This window comes from Thermobia domestica, chromosome 2 (genome assembly GCF_964235325.1).
Source record: "Thermobia domestica chromosome 2, izTheDome1.hap1.1, whole genome shotgun sequence".
Classification (NCBI taxonomy): domain Eukaryota; kingdom Metazoa; phylum Arthropoda; class Insecta; order Zygentoma; family Lepismatidae; genus Thermobia; species Thermobia domestica.
Genome location: NC_137455.1, coordinates 252,035,828 through 252,052,775, shown reverse-complemented (window position 1 = coordinate 252,052,775; position 16,948 = coordinate 252,035,828). Strand labels below are relative to the sequence as shown.

The window sequence follows — 16,948 nt, the reverse complement described above, 5'->3', positions numbered from 1 at the left end:
TTCTACCGGGAATAACTGCATCCGGTCTAGAAAGCTGGGGCTAACAACGAGGGAATCCGATGTGCCAAACACACACCACTCTATAGTCATGAGTGCCACAAGTCCTTTTCTACGTTTTGGCACCCTAAAGGTTGTTGCCTTCAAAGAGAGAGAGAGAGAAATAACTTAAGTCTATTGCACTTCCATGCTTAAATAAATACATTATGAAATAACTGTTTCGTTTTCTGTTTTTATTATTATTATTATTATTATTATTATTATAAATTTCTTAGGAAGTTGACTGCCATATGTATGCACACTGCTCTCCCGTGCAGCGCCTCGTGTATGATTTTCCATACATAAACTATATATTCCAAGTTTGTTGTGTTCGTTCTATAGGTGTGTTTGTAATTAGATGCATATGGCGTAGAAGTCAAAATTTAATGTCCACGCTACGTATATGCAAAACCATAGACAAAGAAATTTATGAACAAAGACATTTATGACGCTAAAACAAAGGGCAAAAATAAAGAATTACTGGCGGATTGTTGCCCGTAGTGCACAGGTATTAACGGTTAACAGTGTTAAATTTAAACACATAGTTTTAATTAAGCACGAATTTAACTTATAGATTACAGTGCGGAAAGGCTGAGGAGTTTGCTAGGATCGTTACAATATCGAACCCCGTAAAATGTACTGTAAACCTGTCCGCAAGCCCCCGGTAATGCTCAACAGATGTTGTGTATTAATGCTCATTTCAATGAAACCTATATAGACCTACGCACTTCAATACTCAACGAAGGTGCAGAGACTATTCATGAGTTCCAGTATTAAGCTCTCTCACCCAATGTATTCTCCTAACATGTCTCCCAGCGATTACAATATTTTTTGGTATCTCAATCACTTCCTAGTAGGATAGCTTTAACTAGAGACCACTGATTAACCTGGTATTGGATGTTTCACTTTCTTACCTTTGGAGTTGACAGTCATGGGTTGGACATTTTACACGCAAATATCTAATATTAACAACGTTTCTTCTATAATTTCGTAATATTGTATTATTTCTTTGTATTATTCATTAGCTTGGTTAGACTTGTTTAAACACTTTTCTCTTTGCACCTATTCCTTAACGTTGGATAAAAATACACTAGCTCTCACCGGGAATCAAATCCAGAACCAATGCACTTGAACCATTTGGCCACAACAAGGCACATTTAAAAAGAAGTTTCGATTTTGTTAGGAAAATTGTGATTGGGTGTAACATTTAAAAATATATTTAAGAATGGGTACGGATGAAACGCACTGAATTTTCTCGCTCGAATTTCTTAAACTGACTCGTGTTAGGCTGCAGCTATTACTGAAACATTTATTTGGGAAATGCGAATAAAATAATGTGTTTTAGAAAACTTTGTTCGAAGCAACTTACGTCCGAAAGTAAAGTACCCATTCGTCATATTTCTGTTAGAAATAACTTATGCCATACATTAGAATTATTAAGGAGATAATTGTATGTGAACTATGAGCAAAAGCGTCTGAGTACTTTCTGAGAAATCGTTAAAAAAGTCATCCCCAAGAATAAAATATCTCTTGTATATCTTTTCAGGACAAACGAGTTATGCTATTTATGAAATACGAACAAAATTGCCAGAGTAATTATCGACAAAATCGTAGGGTAAAACTTGCTCCGAAAAGTAATATACCACTTCTAGCTTTTTACGATGATGGAATTATACCATATCGTTAGGTTATTTATGTAACATTTATTTATGAAATATGAACAAAATTGGGTCAGGCGTTAATGGGAAAATCGTCGAAGAGTAGGCTAAACTACCTCTTCTGAATGTTTACAGGACGAACGAGTTGTGTCATATTGTCAGGTTATTAATGATACATTTATTTATAAAATATGATTGAGAAAATTGTTTAAAAAAATGCATCCCATACAGTAAATTACACCTTACGTATTTTTTCAGAGCAATGATTCATACTATATTTGTAAAAATACAAGCAAAATCTTTACAGCCGTTTTTGAGACAATTTAATGATTTTAAATTTTCATCCTTCAGTAAACTACCCTTATTTTTAGGTGTCGGAGGATATAGAATTCGAAACGATAGTGTTATAAACACAAATCTCCGGGTGTAGATGAAATTCCGGCTGAGTTAATTTTAGCTGGAGGCGAAAAATTGTGGAACAAGATACACAAACTCATTCTCCTTATATGGAACAAGGAAGAATTGCCACAAGAGTGGAAAGAATCAATCATTGTTCCAATTTACTAGAAAGGCGACAAAACTGACTGTAATAATTATCGAGGCATTTCTCTTCTATCAACATCCTATAAAATCCTTTCAAATATTCTGTTAGCAAGACTGACCCCATACGCAGATGAAATTATTGGAGATTATCAGTGCGGATTTAGACGAAATCGATCAACTATCGACCAAATATTTACCATTCGCCAAATACTCGGAAAAAAGTGGGAATACAATACCCCGGTACATCAATTATTTATTGATTTTAGAAAGGCGTACGACTCGGTTAGGAGAGAAACATTATAATTACAACGTTCTTACAGAACTTGGAATACCGAGAAAGCTAATTAGATTAATTAAGATATGTTAAAATGAATCCCAAAGTAAAGTCCGGGTAGGAAAATTTTTGTCCAGAGCTTTCACGTCGAAAATGGCCTGAAACAAGGAGATGCGTCGTCGCCATTATTATTTAACTTCGTTCTGGAATTCGCTATAAGGAAAATCAAAGATAGCAACCAGGGCCTACAGTTGAACGGTATTCACCAGGTTATGGAATATGCTGATGATGTAAATTTAATAGGGGATGATAGGAGAACAATAGTAAGAAATGCAGAGATCTTATTAAACTCTTGCAGGGATATGGGTTTAGAAGTACATGCAGAGAAAACTAAATACATGGAAGTGCGTCGGGACCGGAATACAGCAAATTATGGATGCGTTAAAATATTAAATAATACTTTTGGTAAAGTGGATAGTTTCAAATATCTAGGATCAATATTGAGAGAGGAAAATCATATTCACGAAGAAATTAAATGTCGACTCAAAGCAGGGAATTCGTGTTACTATTCGGTTCAAAATCTCTTGTTGTCGCGAATTCTGTCGAGGAATTTGAAGCTTAAAATATACAAAACGATAATTATGCCTGTTGTTCTGTATGGCTGCGAAACATGGTCACTTACTCTGAGGGAAGAACATAGACTGAAAGTATTTGAGAACAAGATCCTGAGACGAATATTCGGACCCAAGAGGAACGGGAATGGGGAATGGCGGAAACTTCATAACGAGGAACTACATAATTTATATGGTCTACCCAACATTGTTAGGATCGTCAAGTCTAGGAGGCTTAGGTGGGCGGGTCATGTAGCTAGAATGGAAGAAAGTAGAAATGCTTTCAAAGTCTTGACTGGAAGACCAATCGGAAAACGACCATTAGGAAGACCTAGGCGCAGATGGGAGGACAATATTAAGATGGATCTCGCAGAGATTGGAATACAAAGTAGAAACTGGATGCAGTTAGCTAAGAATAGAAGTCAGTGGAGAGCTTTTGTGAACGCTGCATTGAACCTCCGGGTTCCATAGGCCATAGAGTTAGTTAGTTTTTTTAAAGTGTTATAAAAACTTCATGTCTAGAATTCGGTTCAGATACGTCGAACAATATGGCCTCTATTTGAATACATGAAAAAGCGTGACGAACCGACAGACGAACAGATGGACAGACATCAAAATTACTTTTTCGATATGTGGGGGCGTGAAACTTGAATTCATTGAAATCTCGAATTCGATTTTTATCACTATTACTACAATTTCTTCTTTCGTCGCTCGAACGTGAAAACGAATAGGAATACAACGACACGAAAGGTGATAATTTGTAATTCCCAAAATTTAATGAGTTAAGTTTAATGTGTTGCCATGCTAGAAAATAAAGCTTATGCCTGTTTGTTATATCATTTTAATATCAGTTTTTCACGCTACTATATAATGTAGATCGTTCATATTCATGCTATCTTTTGGAAATATTCGTGTTCGGCATACATAGATCTGTATAATTTAGCTTCGTTCAACGAAAACATTCCTTACACAGACTTATGATTGCATTTTGAAATCGTGTTTTTGTCGTCGTTAGAATTTAGTAAATATAAGCATAAAACTCAAATTAGTTTTTGACTTTTACGGAAAACCAAATTTCTGTAAAAAAAAAAAAAAAAAAAAAAGCCCAAAAGAAAAAAACTGCGGCTGACTTAATCCCCACCCTCCTTGTGCAGTGCATAATAAAACGCAAGTGTTATATAAATTATCCCCTACTCTCATTCGTTGCCGCTAGCGCAAATTATAAATAAATTTAAAAAAATCATTCCTATAAATCAAACAGGCCATCTAATCAAAGTAAATAATTTTAAAAAAATAAAAATTAAAAATAAAGTAATTGTTTTTAAGCACTCAGGTTGTTAAATATATTATTTGCTTGTAGCTTACTTATTGTATATTATTTGTTTAATCATAATACATAATACTCGTAATTTTAATCTCACGTTAAATTCTTAGCCGTAATCGCTATTATAAAGATTTATAAATTATTTGTTTTAATTTGCTTTTTTTTATTCATTATCTTTACGGCAAGCACTTTTCTCTTCCCCAATATCTTTTCAGCGGCCGGTGAAAACGGGAACTGCTTATATAGTTTATAATGACCTTTCGTGGGTGCTAAGAGCCACAAAGCCAAAGTTTAAAGCAAATGGTTAAAAAAAATGTCGTCTGTTAGCAATCCAAAATAAATCGTCCTATTCCCAATAAACCCACAAAGGTCGGTCATAATTTCTTGCAATTGTGGATATGAAAAAGAGAGAGAGGGAGAAAGTCAATACTCTAAAAAGAAAAAAAAACACAAGCACACACACACACAAACGATAATTTGACATCAGCTTTTCCCTTTCTTCCTTTTTTTCACGACAACAAGCATCATTCGATGTAACGTCATGTCGATATAACAAGGGGTAAACTTGGGAAGACTGTCAAGGTCGCGTATGTTATTTTTCCTGTTCTTGACACACAAATCCGAAGTGAGTTGTCTGCTGTTCAAGAACGGGCAGGTAACATACAAGACCATAAACTGAAAACAATAACTGTTTCCAATAGTACACGTATTCTAATACTGAATAAATACGTCGATACTATCAATAAGTTATTTCCTTATTATACTGTTTCGGTTCTTATTAACATCAAACTTATACACTTCCAATAATGTTTTGTTTAAAAAAATGGGATGGGATAGGATGGGATTCGATGTGGTGTCAAAATAATAAAATATCTACGAGTCCGCCACTCTATCCACCTAACCACAGAGGCTACGTTGTGTTTGTTCTTTTTTCTTAAGAAATAATATTCATAACCATGGTGCGTATCGCTTCGAACCTTAACATAAGAGTTTTTTCTGTTTAATTCTATATTTTCGTACGACATCTTAGTTACAGAAGCTAATTTATATTTGGCAGGCAATCTACACACTAGGTTTTAACCAATAAATGCAACATTTTAGTCCACTATCCAGTTTCTTGATCCATCTCCTCGACTCCTCTACTGAATTCCCTCCGCAATCGTGCTGTGCTACTGAAAAAAATCCCTAGAAATCATCGTTGCCAGTATACACAAAACCGAGCATAATTTTTTTTTGTTTATATTTTATTATATGTTTTGGAAATATCTCCTTAGATGGATTGCTCTCTATTATCTCCACATACTAATAACTCAATTTTACCCATAAACGTAACGAAAAAGGAATAAATGCGGAAAATCGTGAGTTACAGTATACGCGCAATTTTTTTTGCGCATGGGAGTACATACTCTGTAATTAATCCCACCGTGATGTAAAGCGCTGGCTAACATGTTTCTTCGTGTCTTAAATGTTTAACGCATTTGCTTTCTTTGCAACTGATTTCAGGTTCAATGCTTGGTGGTGGTAGTTGCTTCTGATACAATCCCGAAGGAACATTAAGTTCTAATCCGTCAATGAAAAATTCTGGTTAACTTGCTTGTAGCATAAAATAGTTGTTCACCAATGTAGCTTTGGACGAAATATGTCAACATTGGACTAGTTACTCACTCTATGTTGTATAAACTAGCTGATCTTCGCAAGCTTGGTTCGTTTCTGTAAATTGCGTGCACGCTAGCGACATATTTTATCATCAAGTAGGGGGGCAGCTATTAAACTGACTGAATTATTGGGAATTAGCGTGACAGACAGACAGACAGAGGTGTTGCGTTTATGGTAACGATTAAGAATATATGCTTTCGCGTAGATGATTTTGCAGCCCGTAACCCTTAAAAGTTTTGAGGTTTACATATATATTAGTGTTACTCTCAAACCTGATATGTTTTTGCTTCATAATAGAGAAAAGTGGATGTATTCCCTCGTAGTTTACGAAGTTTCCGTGGATATTATTTTAAAGAAAACTTACGATTCTGTTACAACAGCCTGGTTTAACGTAATAATAAATCAACTTTTCTCATTTTTCATAAGGCGTCGCTGCTTTTAATGAGCTCCCAGGTCGGTCGGCTTTTTTTCCTTTGCTTTTTCAGTTTCATATCCAAATTCTTCTCTCAAATTTTACTGTTTATCTCGTCTCTGCGTCGTTAGGTCTTCCTCTTCTTTTCTCACTTTGTCTCTTCTCATTATTTTTTCATCTATAGTTCTTCCCGCTTCTCATAACATGGCAAAACAATCGCAAATGTCTCTCTTGTATAATTTCTTTTAAAGTTACTACTTTTACACTACCTCATATTCGTACGTTACTGATTCGCACCTGTTTCGTTATTTCTTTAATACATTGTATTTTTTTTAAAATCATTAATTATGTTTCATTTGTTATATTTAAGAATATTGCTGCTCTGTCGCATATACCCTTGCTTTCATCTTGAATGATTTCTCATCGCAAAGCTAATCTGTTATTTGTTCCCAGTTACACTGTTAAGTTCTCAATAATAATAATAATAATAATAATAATAATAATAATAATAATAATAATAATAATAATAATAATAATAATGTATATATGGTTGTACTACGAACAGCGGTCAACTAAGTAGAGTGAGCAGAAAATTTCTTTATGTATTAAGACTGACTCTTCTTGTTTAATATTTATTAATGATATTCTTGTTGCTGTGTTATTGTTCATGTTCCTGTGCAAGGGCGCCAATTTGGGGGAGGAAGCATTCAGATGCGCAAAGCAGGTATGAGGGTTTTAAAACAAATTGCATTCCAATTAAGCCAAATATTGTAAATTTACAAATACGATAAGGGGCCCCACATGAGCATTGGAGGGGCCCGAGATCGCCCCCCCCCCCGGGATTAGCGCCCTTGTTCTTGTGTAAACTTTGTGCATCTGCCATTGTATTAGTTTTCTGACGTGTTACCCTAGTACTGCTGTCAACGTGGCGTTATTTGAGCTGAAATAAAACAATAATAAAGCATTAATATTAATAATAGTAATAATCATAAATACATAACAATAAATGAATAAACATTAAACCATGAACAATAACAAAATAATAATAAGTAAATTTTCTTCTATCTATCTAATATAAATAAAATAAAGAGTTTGTTTATGTATTTGTCTGTCTGTCTGTCTGTGTGTTTGTGGCCTGGGGACCAGACGAGTGGACTGAGAGTTACCAAAGTTTGGTCACGGGTACCTTGGCCCAGGCCCCAGATCAAGACGAAGCCCTTTTTTTTTCAAATTTCGAACCAGAGGCCTCTGGGGGACGTTTACCGGAACCGGCTTGGGAATCAGACAAATTGACCGAGAGTTACCAATTTTAGTCACAAATACCTTGGTCCAGGCTCCATACCAGAGTTAAACATTTTTGTCAAAATTCGAACAAGGGATCTCAGGGGGGCGTTTACGGGATAGGTAAAAGTAGTAGAAAATAACCGATATTAATGTCGGATTCATAGTTTTCGCAGTCGCTGAAATAAATGGTGAAACTCCGATCGCATTAACTTTCAAATTCGCGTTATTCGGCTTCGTGCGGGGGTCACTGGGGGGGGGGGTGAGATATTGAGACATATAAAAGTAATCCAAAATGACCGATATTAGTGTCAAATCCATAGTTTTTGCGGTCGCTGAAATCAGTGGTGACACTTCCATTAGCGATGACTTGCAGATTTAGTTACAATTGTTTGCGAGCCAGGAGTCAGCGGGGTGGGATACCGAGACATGTAAAAAAAAAATAGCCCAAAATGGCCGATATTAGTATCAAATCCATAGTTTTCGCGGTCGCTGAGAACAATGGTGATCCGGATCCGGAAATGTGTTCTGTGACCACAGGAGAGAACCAATCATACAGTATAAAACCGTAGTGATCTGTTTGTTGTGAATAGTGAAGAGGAATGCAGTTTGATAAACAATCATACAGTTTACAGGAGAGGAACCATTGTCATACAATGAAAACCGAAGAAAGAAGATGAAGCAACACATTATTAAATAAAACTTAACTAAATAATATAACAATTTCAATAATTAATAAAGTAAATATAAAATTAATTAAATAACATTCTTAAACACTCATGTGGAAAAACAAGAAGAAAAAAAGGATAAATTGCAGCTTAACTAATAAATGCATATGATAATAAATAATATAGCAAAACTATTAAATAAGAATACGGAAACCAGAATTACAATTAAACATAAAAATTAGAAACTATGTAATTAAAAAACATAATAATTAGGACTACAATCTTTAAAAATCTTAATAATTAAGAAAAGAAATAAATCACTAAGAATTAAGTGGTTAAAAACTATAGGGAAGTAATATATAAAAATAAACAAATAATAACAAAATAGAAGTAGATTACAGAGGTTGTTCAGCCTACGTTTGACCGATTTCGTTCCTTCCCCCTCCCGGGAAGAATGGACTCACCCGACCTCGCGCGTGCCGTCCTGCAGTGTTGTGCTGTGGCTTCCTGGAAAAGGAATTGTTTTTCCGCGCGGACGATAATAACCCACAAAACAGGACCATTGTTGTGAGTGTTGTGTTAAATTTGTTTCTAAGTGTGTTGGTTTCCGCTCTGTGACCAAAATGGCGCCCAAACTATGCCGGTTTTGGGAAGGCTATGTTGCGGTTCTTTATGACGCCCACTTTAGTGTTTCTGTCATTAGAAAACAGTGCAAGAAGAATGGTTGCAACATCAGTTTAAGTGGAATAAAAAATGTTATTAAAAAGTACAAGGGCAACGAAGCTCCACCATTTGGATCACCAACCAAGCTGCTTAGGAAGCACCAAGGCCACCTCCACCATGCAGAGGAAACTTCGCAAAATGGCAATGCAAGAAAATTCGCCAACACAAAGGTGTATGGCTAATCGTCTTGACGTGTCTTTGGGGACTGAGAGCCGGACGTTACACTATCAACTCAAGCTGGAAAAAGTCATGGAAGCTCGCGGCCATCTCACGGATGCCCACCAAAAGGAACGAAATTTTAACGCCCGGAAGCTGTACGAATGGTATCTGGCAAAACAAAGGTGGATGTACGTCGTAACGCTCGATGAAGCATGGATTTACCTTTCCGACTGCGACAAACCGAGAGCCATCATTTACTTCAGAAGGTGGGTCCGTGTCTGTAAAGAATCCTTCCCAAAACGGTTCATGGTCGTTACTGGCTACTGTTACCGAGGTAAACTGAAGATTCGTAGGGTGGCGAAGAACTGCAAAATAAATTCGCAGTATTTTCAGGAGCAGATCATGCGGCCGATCTACGAGCATGAGATTCCAACAATGTACGAAAATGACGCTAATCTGGTGCGCATTCACATGGACAAAGCCTCATCACCATTCTACAGGGAGATGGAGAAGGCAAGTGGTATACAAGTGATACCTTTCAATGAGGTACATGTTAAATCTCCAGATAAAGGTCCTATTGTGGATTTGGATTGCTGAAGCGGGTTTTGGGAAAACGGCGTGTGAGAACTGTGGAAGGACTTTGTGCAAAGGGAATGGGACAAGATTCCCCTCCCAGTTCGTCAGAGAAGCCTATTACAGTGGAAATTACGCTGTCGGGCTATTGTTAGGAACCAAGGGAAACACATCTAGCACTTACGGATCTGGCGCCATGGATTCAGTAGTATCTACTTCTAAATTTTATCAAAATCGGAGTGTTACACTTGGGAGGTGTTACTTGTAAGTCACGCGTTACGCAAAATAGGACAAATAGAGCATCCAAGATGTCAATGCGAAGAAATAGGCAGACCAGAACACCTCGTATTATGGTGTCCATTACTGGGAGAAGAGATCAAATAAAAAGGAAAGAAATAAACGAAATTATAGCTAATGAGGAGGACTATAGGACAATAAGCAAAATAACAAATGACTAATCAGTAGTATTAAGAGAGCAATATACTAGGATAAATGATTAAAATCGTAAACAAAACGGAGAAATACCGAAATAGGAATGATGTTTATAATATTTAGCTAAATGAATGGAAGAGTGGCTGAGAGTCTTTCTGGGCCGATGGACTCCTCGAGGAACGTCGGCATTTCGTATGTCCCAGAAAGAAGCTATGCTTGCACTCGATATATCCATTATAGTTCATTCTCTTCAGCATGAAACAAGTTCTCTAGAGGTGCTATGTATTGGCACCCATAACGTATTTAAAAACGGGAAATTGGGAAAAATTCTCTCCAAAAATACCTCCCATCAAATTTGGCCCCCTCTGGAGTGGCCCTAGACAAATGTGGAGTGGTACACAATCCAAATGTATTTTGAAAAATAGTACAGGGGTTAAAAAATGAGTGTACCAAGTTTCATTTTGATAGACGGAATAGATATGAAAGGAGAGGTTGTATACCAATATGCTATGTATATACAAAACGGAACCGATGACTTGACCTATAAAGAGAACACAATATGAAAAGTATAAACGCAATACTATTTATTGAGGTATCAAGAATTGTACAACGTTTGCTTTGGGAAAGAATGTGCATTGCGGGCCATGCATGCACTTTTTGCCATAAGTGTCCAAACTCACGAGCCTGACGTTCACGAATTCGGCACTCGTGCTTAGCTGGGCTCGGGCTCTGTAATTGAGCGGGAGCACTAGCCACAATTATATAAGTGAGCGCGAGTCTGAGTGAGAGGCTAGTCAAAAGATGTAAGTGCGAGCGTGAGCCAAGTTTGGAGATTGATCGCGAGCCCGAGTGAGCGCGAGTCCAGTTGAGAGAAGTGATCACTAGCGCGAGCTCAGTCGACAGAAGTGAACGCGATTTCCAGGGAACGTGAGCCCATTTAGAATTAGTGAGCATAGGGCCATTCCAGGGAATTGAGTGCGAGCCCCTGTGATCGCAAGCACAGTTTGGGAAGTGATCGCGAGTCCAGTTGAGAGAAGTGATCATGAGCTCGAGCCCGGTTTAGGGATGTTAGCGCGAGCCCGAGTGAGTGCGAGATCAGTTGAGAGAAATGAACGTGAGGCCAATCGAGAGAAGTTAGTGCGAGCCCAAGTGAGCGCCAGTCCGAGTGAACGCGAACCCACTTAGGATTAGTGAGCGCAAACTCAAGTGTGGCGCGAGTCCGAGTGAACGCGAGTTACTTAGGATTAGTGAGCGCAAGCCCGAGTGAACGCGAACCCATTCGAGAGCGAGTCCAGTTTGGGGAAGTGATCGCAAGCCCAGTTGAGAGAAGTGATTGCGAGCTCGAGCCCAGTTGAGGGAAATGTGTGCAGACCGAATGAGTGCGAGCCAAATTGAGGTAAGTGATCGCGAGTCCCAGTGCGTGCGAGCCCAGCTGAAAGAAATGAACAAACACCGTGTGCGTGGGTTTCTCGGGGTTCTCCCGTTTCCTCCCACTTTATTCATTCCACCATTTCATTCATTATTCATAATCACCGTCTTCTTTAGCCTAACCGGCATAGCCGTGGGACGTAAAACACAAAGATTTCATTTTATTTCATTTCTGAAAGAAGTGAGCTCGAGTGCGACCGACCCTAGTGCAAAATGTTCATCTATGATTTTTGTCCACGCTGTATTTGCATGCGCTGTTTTTGTCATTATATCTATTTAACTAGGAAGAGTGTCTGTCAATTAGGCAACCTGAAACACAGTAAAGATATTTGGGTTGTTAAGGGACTTCTGATGTAATTATTCCTGACTCTTCTTTTCTAAGGATGTCTATAAAGATTGTAAACAGTGTGTGGAAGTGGTTCTCAACCTAATTCCTGTCTTGACCCGCTCGTGTGAGTGCAAGCTCGAGTGACTACGAGCCCAGTCGAGAAAGGTGAGTGCGCGCCCAAGTGACCGCGAGCGCGAGTGATTGCGAGAACAGTCGAAGGAAGTGGTCGGAAGCGCGAGCACAATTGAGGTAAGTGATGGCGAGCCCGAGTGAGCGGGAGCTCAGTTGAAAGAAGTGAGGTCGAGCGCAAGCGAGCCTAGTGCCAAATATTAATTTATGGTTTTTGTCCATGGGCTGTATTTGCATGCGCTTTTTTTTTTGTCATTGCTCGGTTTTTGTTCATGCTCTGTTTTTTCCACGTGATATTTGCATGCGCTGTTTTTGTCCTTGCGCGGTTTTTGTCCACGCAGTATTAGCATGCGCTGTGTTTGAACTTGCGCGGTTTCTGTCTACGCGTTGTTTTGATCGGATATCCAACCTTCGATACTTGAGGTTCTGTGATTTGATTCCCAGTGGTGAACTGGTTCATATCCAACTCTTCTAGTTCTCGTTCTATAGAGCGTCGCTTTTGACAAACGTCGTTAAATACATATCAATCAATCAACCAACCGAATAGTCTTGTCTCAGATTGAGAGCTTTTTGCTAAGGAGCGCTGAAGATTCTATATTTCTCTTTATTCAAGGTAAAAGTAATTGGAGTTTCGAGACCTGAATTTCATTTTCATATTCTTTTTCTAGGACAATTTTAAAATATGCATTTTTAGTTCAAAGAATGAGCCTTCTTACCTCCCTTCCTACAACCTGTTTGTACAACGAACGAATGATGTTCTCACTCGCTTGGAGCATGTAGTGACCGTCTCAAGGAATTAGGGACAGAAGTGTTCACAATCCAAACTCTGCTAAGCTCGTCACACAGATTGGATCGGTCGGGGAAAGACTGTATTTGTATTTCCCAACGATAAATGCTTGAAGTAATAATAATATTAAAAAAAAAAAAAACTTTGCGGGCGGTCGCTCCCTCCGTCCCCCTTGGATCCGCCAGTAGTAAGGCGAGAAAGCTCATAAGGGTTCAATAAATTCGGTCCCTGCTAGACTTGTAGAATTTCATGCGTATTCTGTAGTTTTCTTTTTTGGATATACGATTAACAAACGCACCTTCTGCGTATCTTAATAAATGTTTATTTTTTCATGATATCTTGCTCAAGGGGCGGTTAAGCCTGGAAGCATTCTCCCTTGCGTAAGTCACTGTTCACAGAATTTAAGAAAACTGAAAGCCCCAAAGCGGGGATTGATTTTGCAGGGCAAGGATTGCAAAGCTGGTTTTACCGCTATTGTTGATGTAACTTCCCTCTTCTAGAACTCTGAAGCCGCCACTGCTTAGACCCATAAAACACTTACGTTAGTACGTTAGACCAAATTATTTGCTGTCCTGAGAAGGTTTCTAATTGGGAAAATTATTCTCAAAGAGTGAGTGGAAACAGGCTACAAAAAACAAATGGCAAATGCAAATAATCGTGGAATGATAATATTGAAGAATACCGGAGTACCTCGAGAAAACATACTCACTGGATGGTTTCCTATCAGGATGTTCATTACTGAGATTGAATTCAAATTGAACTGCTGAGAATTCATGGTTCGCTGTCAATGTAAATTCATTCTGAAGTTACTCATATAATAATTTATATCAATGCCTACACAGAAAATGAAATGTACTCGTTATATAGTAACTCTCTTCTTTTTAATCGAGACTTTGCGAATGTAAGCGTTCGTTAAAAGTAATTCTATCTAATTTGTATATAGTAATGTGAAAAATATATATATTATTTCTTAGCTAATGGTTGTATTCTTTCTCGTGTTACGTAATTTATTCTTGTGTTACGTGAAAACAATGTACAGAAGTTTTTTTTTCTGCCTATATCTCATTACTGCCAAGGTGAGTTTATGATGAAACAGGTTTGCGCTATACAGTACGAAGAATCACTCTAAAAGGCTACTCTTTTATACAGTTGCCACTCAATGGAAACCATTAAGGCCTTTATGAACAATTGCAGAAACATTTTGCTGATCCATCGACTGAACCAAACTTGCTGCTGATTTTCCTGTTACATTACGTTTTTTGAGATTATATAATTCATCTGAAGGACACATTCCAATCATACTCGAGGGTGGATACTGTGTAGTTCCTGTTTTCATAATCTTAACAAAAGTTTACATCGTGTTCTATATAAGTGTGAGGTGTACATTTCTTTCTAGTGATGCTGCCATGGTTTCAAAGTGTGGGTATCCTATGATTGCAAAGCGGGGGCAGGTAGATTTTTGTGTGTGTGTTTTGACGTGTATCACACACGCATACATGAGTTGTTCGTGGGAAGAACAGAACATGTTACCCTGAATGGATGCTCCTCCGATTGCCCAGGCGTACTTAGTACTATAATCTCCGCACGTGTTTCGCGACGCCGCCCAGTGTATTTCGTACGTGACAATACTTCATCATAGCGCAAAACACTGTTTTATGAGGAAAACTTGCTTTTTTTTAAATATTTGTATCCCATAAATCAGACTAGATTTATGATTATTTTGGATGTGAAAACATTAAATTTCCTGTTGTGTTTTGTGAATTAAATCAACAATTCATGTGTATTTCAGTGAGTATAGTTACTTGAAAGAAGGGAAACAAACGTACTCCTAAACTAGTTCTCAAGAGGTGCTTACAGATTCTAATAGACCGTATTATGGAAGTGTGATTCATCAGTTTATAACGAGAATGTGGAAAGTAATGAAGCAAAACCTACGTGTTCGATTGTGTTGTGATAGTTCGTAGTGTCTTGAATGGTGTTACTCGATTTTTATAGGTTACATTACATGAGCAAACGTGGAAGATAATTGTAATACTATGATGTCAGTTCTAGGTAAGAGTTTTTTTTTAAAGTTTTTTCTATTCAGTGTCTTTGTTTTAATGTTCATGTAGGTTGTTAACGGCAAGCTTCCAATATTCTTTGATACCTAGTTATACAGAGTATTCCAGAAGTCCTGCAAAGAGTAAAAAGCTGTAACTTTGTAACCATTTATTGTATTTGTACAAAACTATTAGTGGACTTGTAAGAAAGTCTGAAATTTTGTTTCCAAGCATTTTTCAACGCCAAACCTCCAGCTGAGCACCATTTACGTCCAAACATTGCTGAAGTCTTTTCGGAAATCCAAGAATGGTATATCGACGTGCTTCATCCGTAATACTCTCAATCATGGGCGGCGATTCGGGGGGCAAAGGGGGGCAGTTGCCCCCCCCCACTTTTTTTGAAATTACCTATTAATGTATATAGTTTCATTTGGAAATATAAAGTTTTGTAGGTATTATTGGTTCATAGAATAAAAATGGTGCCATAAAATACTTGTCGTTCTATGAGTACGTATTGGTTGTCTTCCCGTGGAATTAAGAAAGCTACAGGAATTGCGTTCGAACTGCCAATAAAAATGGCCCAAAAATTAACCTATTGGAGCGCCACAATTCGAGCGTACTTTCATTTCTTCTTGCAATTGATCGATATGTTAGTCAGCCGCTCTGAAACTAATTGAGATAACATTTCGCAAGAAAAGAAGTCCTTCACAAGTTATTCTTTAATTGTACAAAAAGCGACAGTTCCCAAAATGTATTTTCTTCTTTTTAATAATAATATTTTGATTTGATTTTTTTCAGTTTAAATCCTGTTCAGCAGCGAAGTTATATGAGACGTGGACTTAATGATCAACATGGAGTCCGAACCACGTGAGCTCCACCCGGGAATTGAGTCCGGGTCTCCCACGTCTAAGGCGCGTACGCTAATCGCTTAGCCACGAAGGAGCTAAGTAAGGAATATTAATTTTGCAGTGTAATATACGAGTTTAGGGGTGTACATATGCAGTTTTGTATATACAATTAAATTTAGTGAATTCAGCATAATTCTAGGTTTTAGGATTATTCTGTATAACTGAAATGTGGAGTGACTCTAAGTATTGCTGAGTTTTGATATATTCCAAGAAAGTGAAAACTGTACTTAATGGCAGCGAACATGTTTCGGGAAGCTGCAAAAGTATTTCTTTAAATGTCGTAGCATATGCTTATGGTATTCACTGTCATTCTAAGAGTAATAAGACATATAATAGCGTTCGTGGAATTAAAAATATAAGTTGTTCATTAATTTCCAGTTTCAATATAACTTTTGCAAAACAAGCCTCATTATTCATTACTATGATTATTTGATTAATATTATCCTTTCTGTTTATTTGTTTTGCATATTTGCATATTTGTTTTGCATATTTGATTTTATTAAATAGGCCCCTAATCTAATCACACAATTTTCCAGACATATATTCATGAGCAAAGAATCAAATCTCTTCTTACACTTTCGTTGTTTAAGAGTACAAAAGGCTAGTATCTACTTGCGTTGCTCTTGTCAATTTACTTAATAAAATATGAAACAAGATATATACGGTATAACTGAAAAAGACAGTATCCTAATAGTTATACAACCTTTCGTCAAACAAAGTGTTACAAGCAACCAGGAAAACTAACATTGATATCAAATAGTCAGATCATGTCTTACACCCCCACTTTTCACGTCCAACCGCCGCCACTGCTCTCAATCATATCACGTATCTTCTTCCGGAGGTCCTGAACATCTTTCGGTTTTTGCTTGTAAACTTCTGTATCATTTTCTTACGAACGATATTGTGTAGCGTTGTCATTGGCACTCGCAGCTCCAAGGATCTGAGTTTCAACGATTTCTTTGGACTTCGCAACACGCTT

The 16,948-nt window shown here is 37.5% G+C and overlaps 1 protein-coding gene across 1 annotated transcript in view; it reads left to right on the top strand.

Annotated features, from left to right (window-relative positions):
- Positions 1 to 16,948, top strand: part of LOC145678448 (high affinity cAMP-specific and IBMX-insensitive 3',5'-cyclic phosphodiesterase 8B-like) — a 1,074,619-nt gene that overhangs the window by 387,923 nt on the left and 669,748 nt on the right. The gene's annotated exons all lie outside the window — the stretch shown is intronic.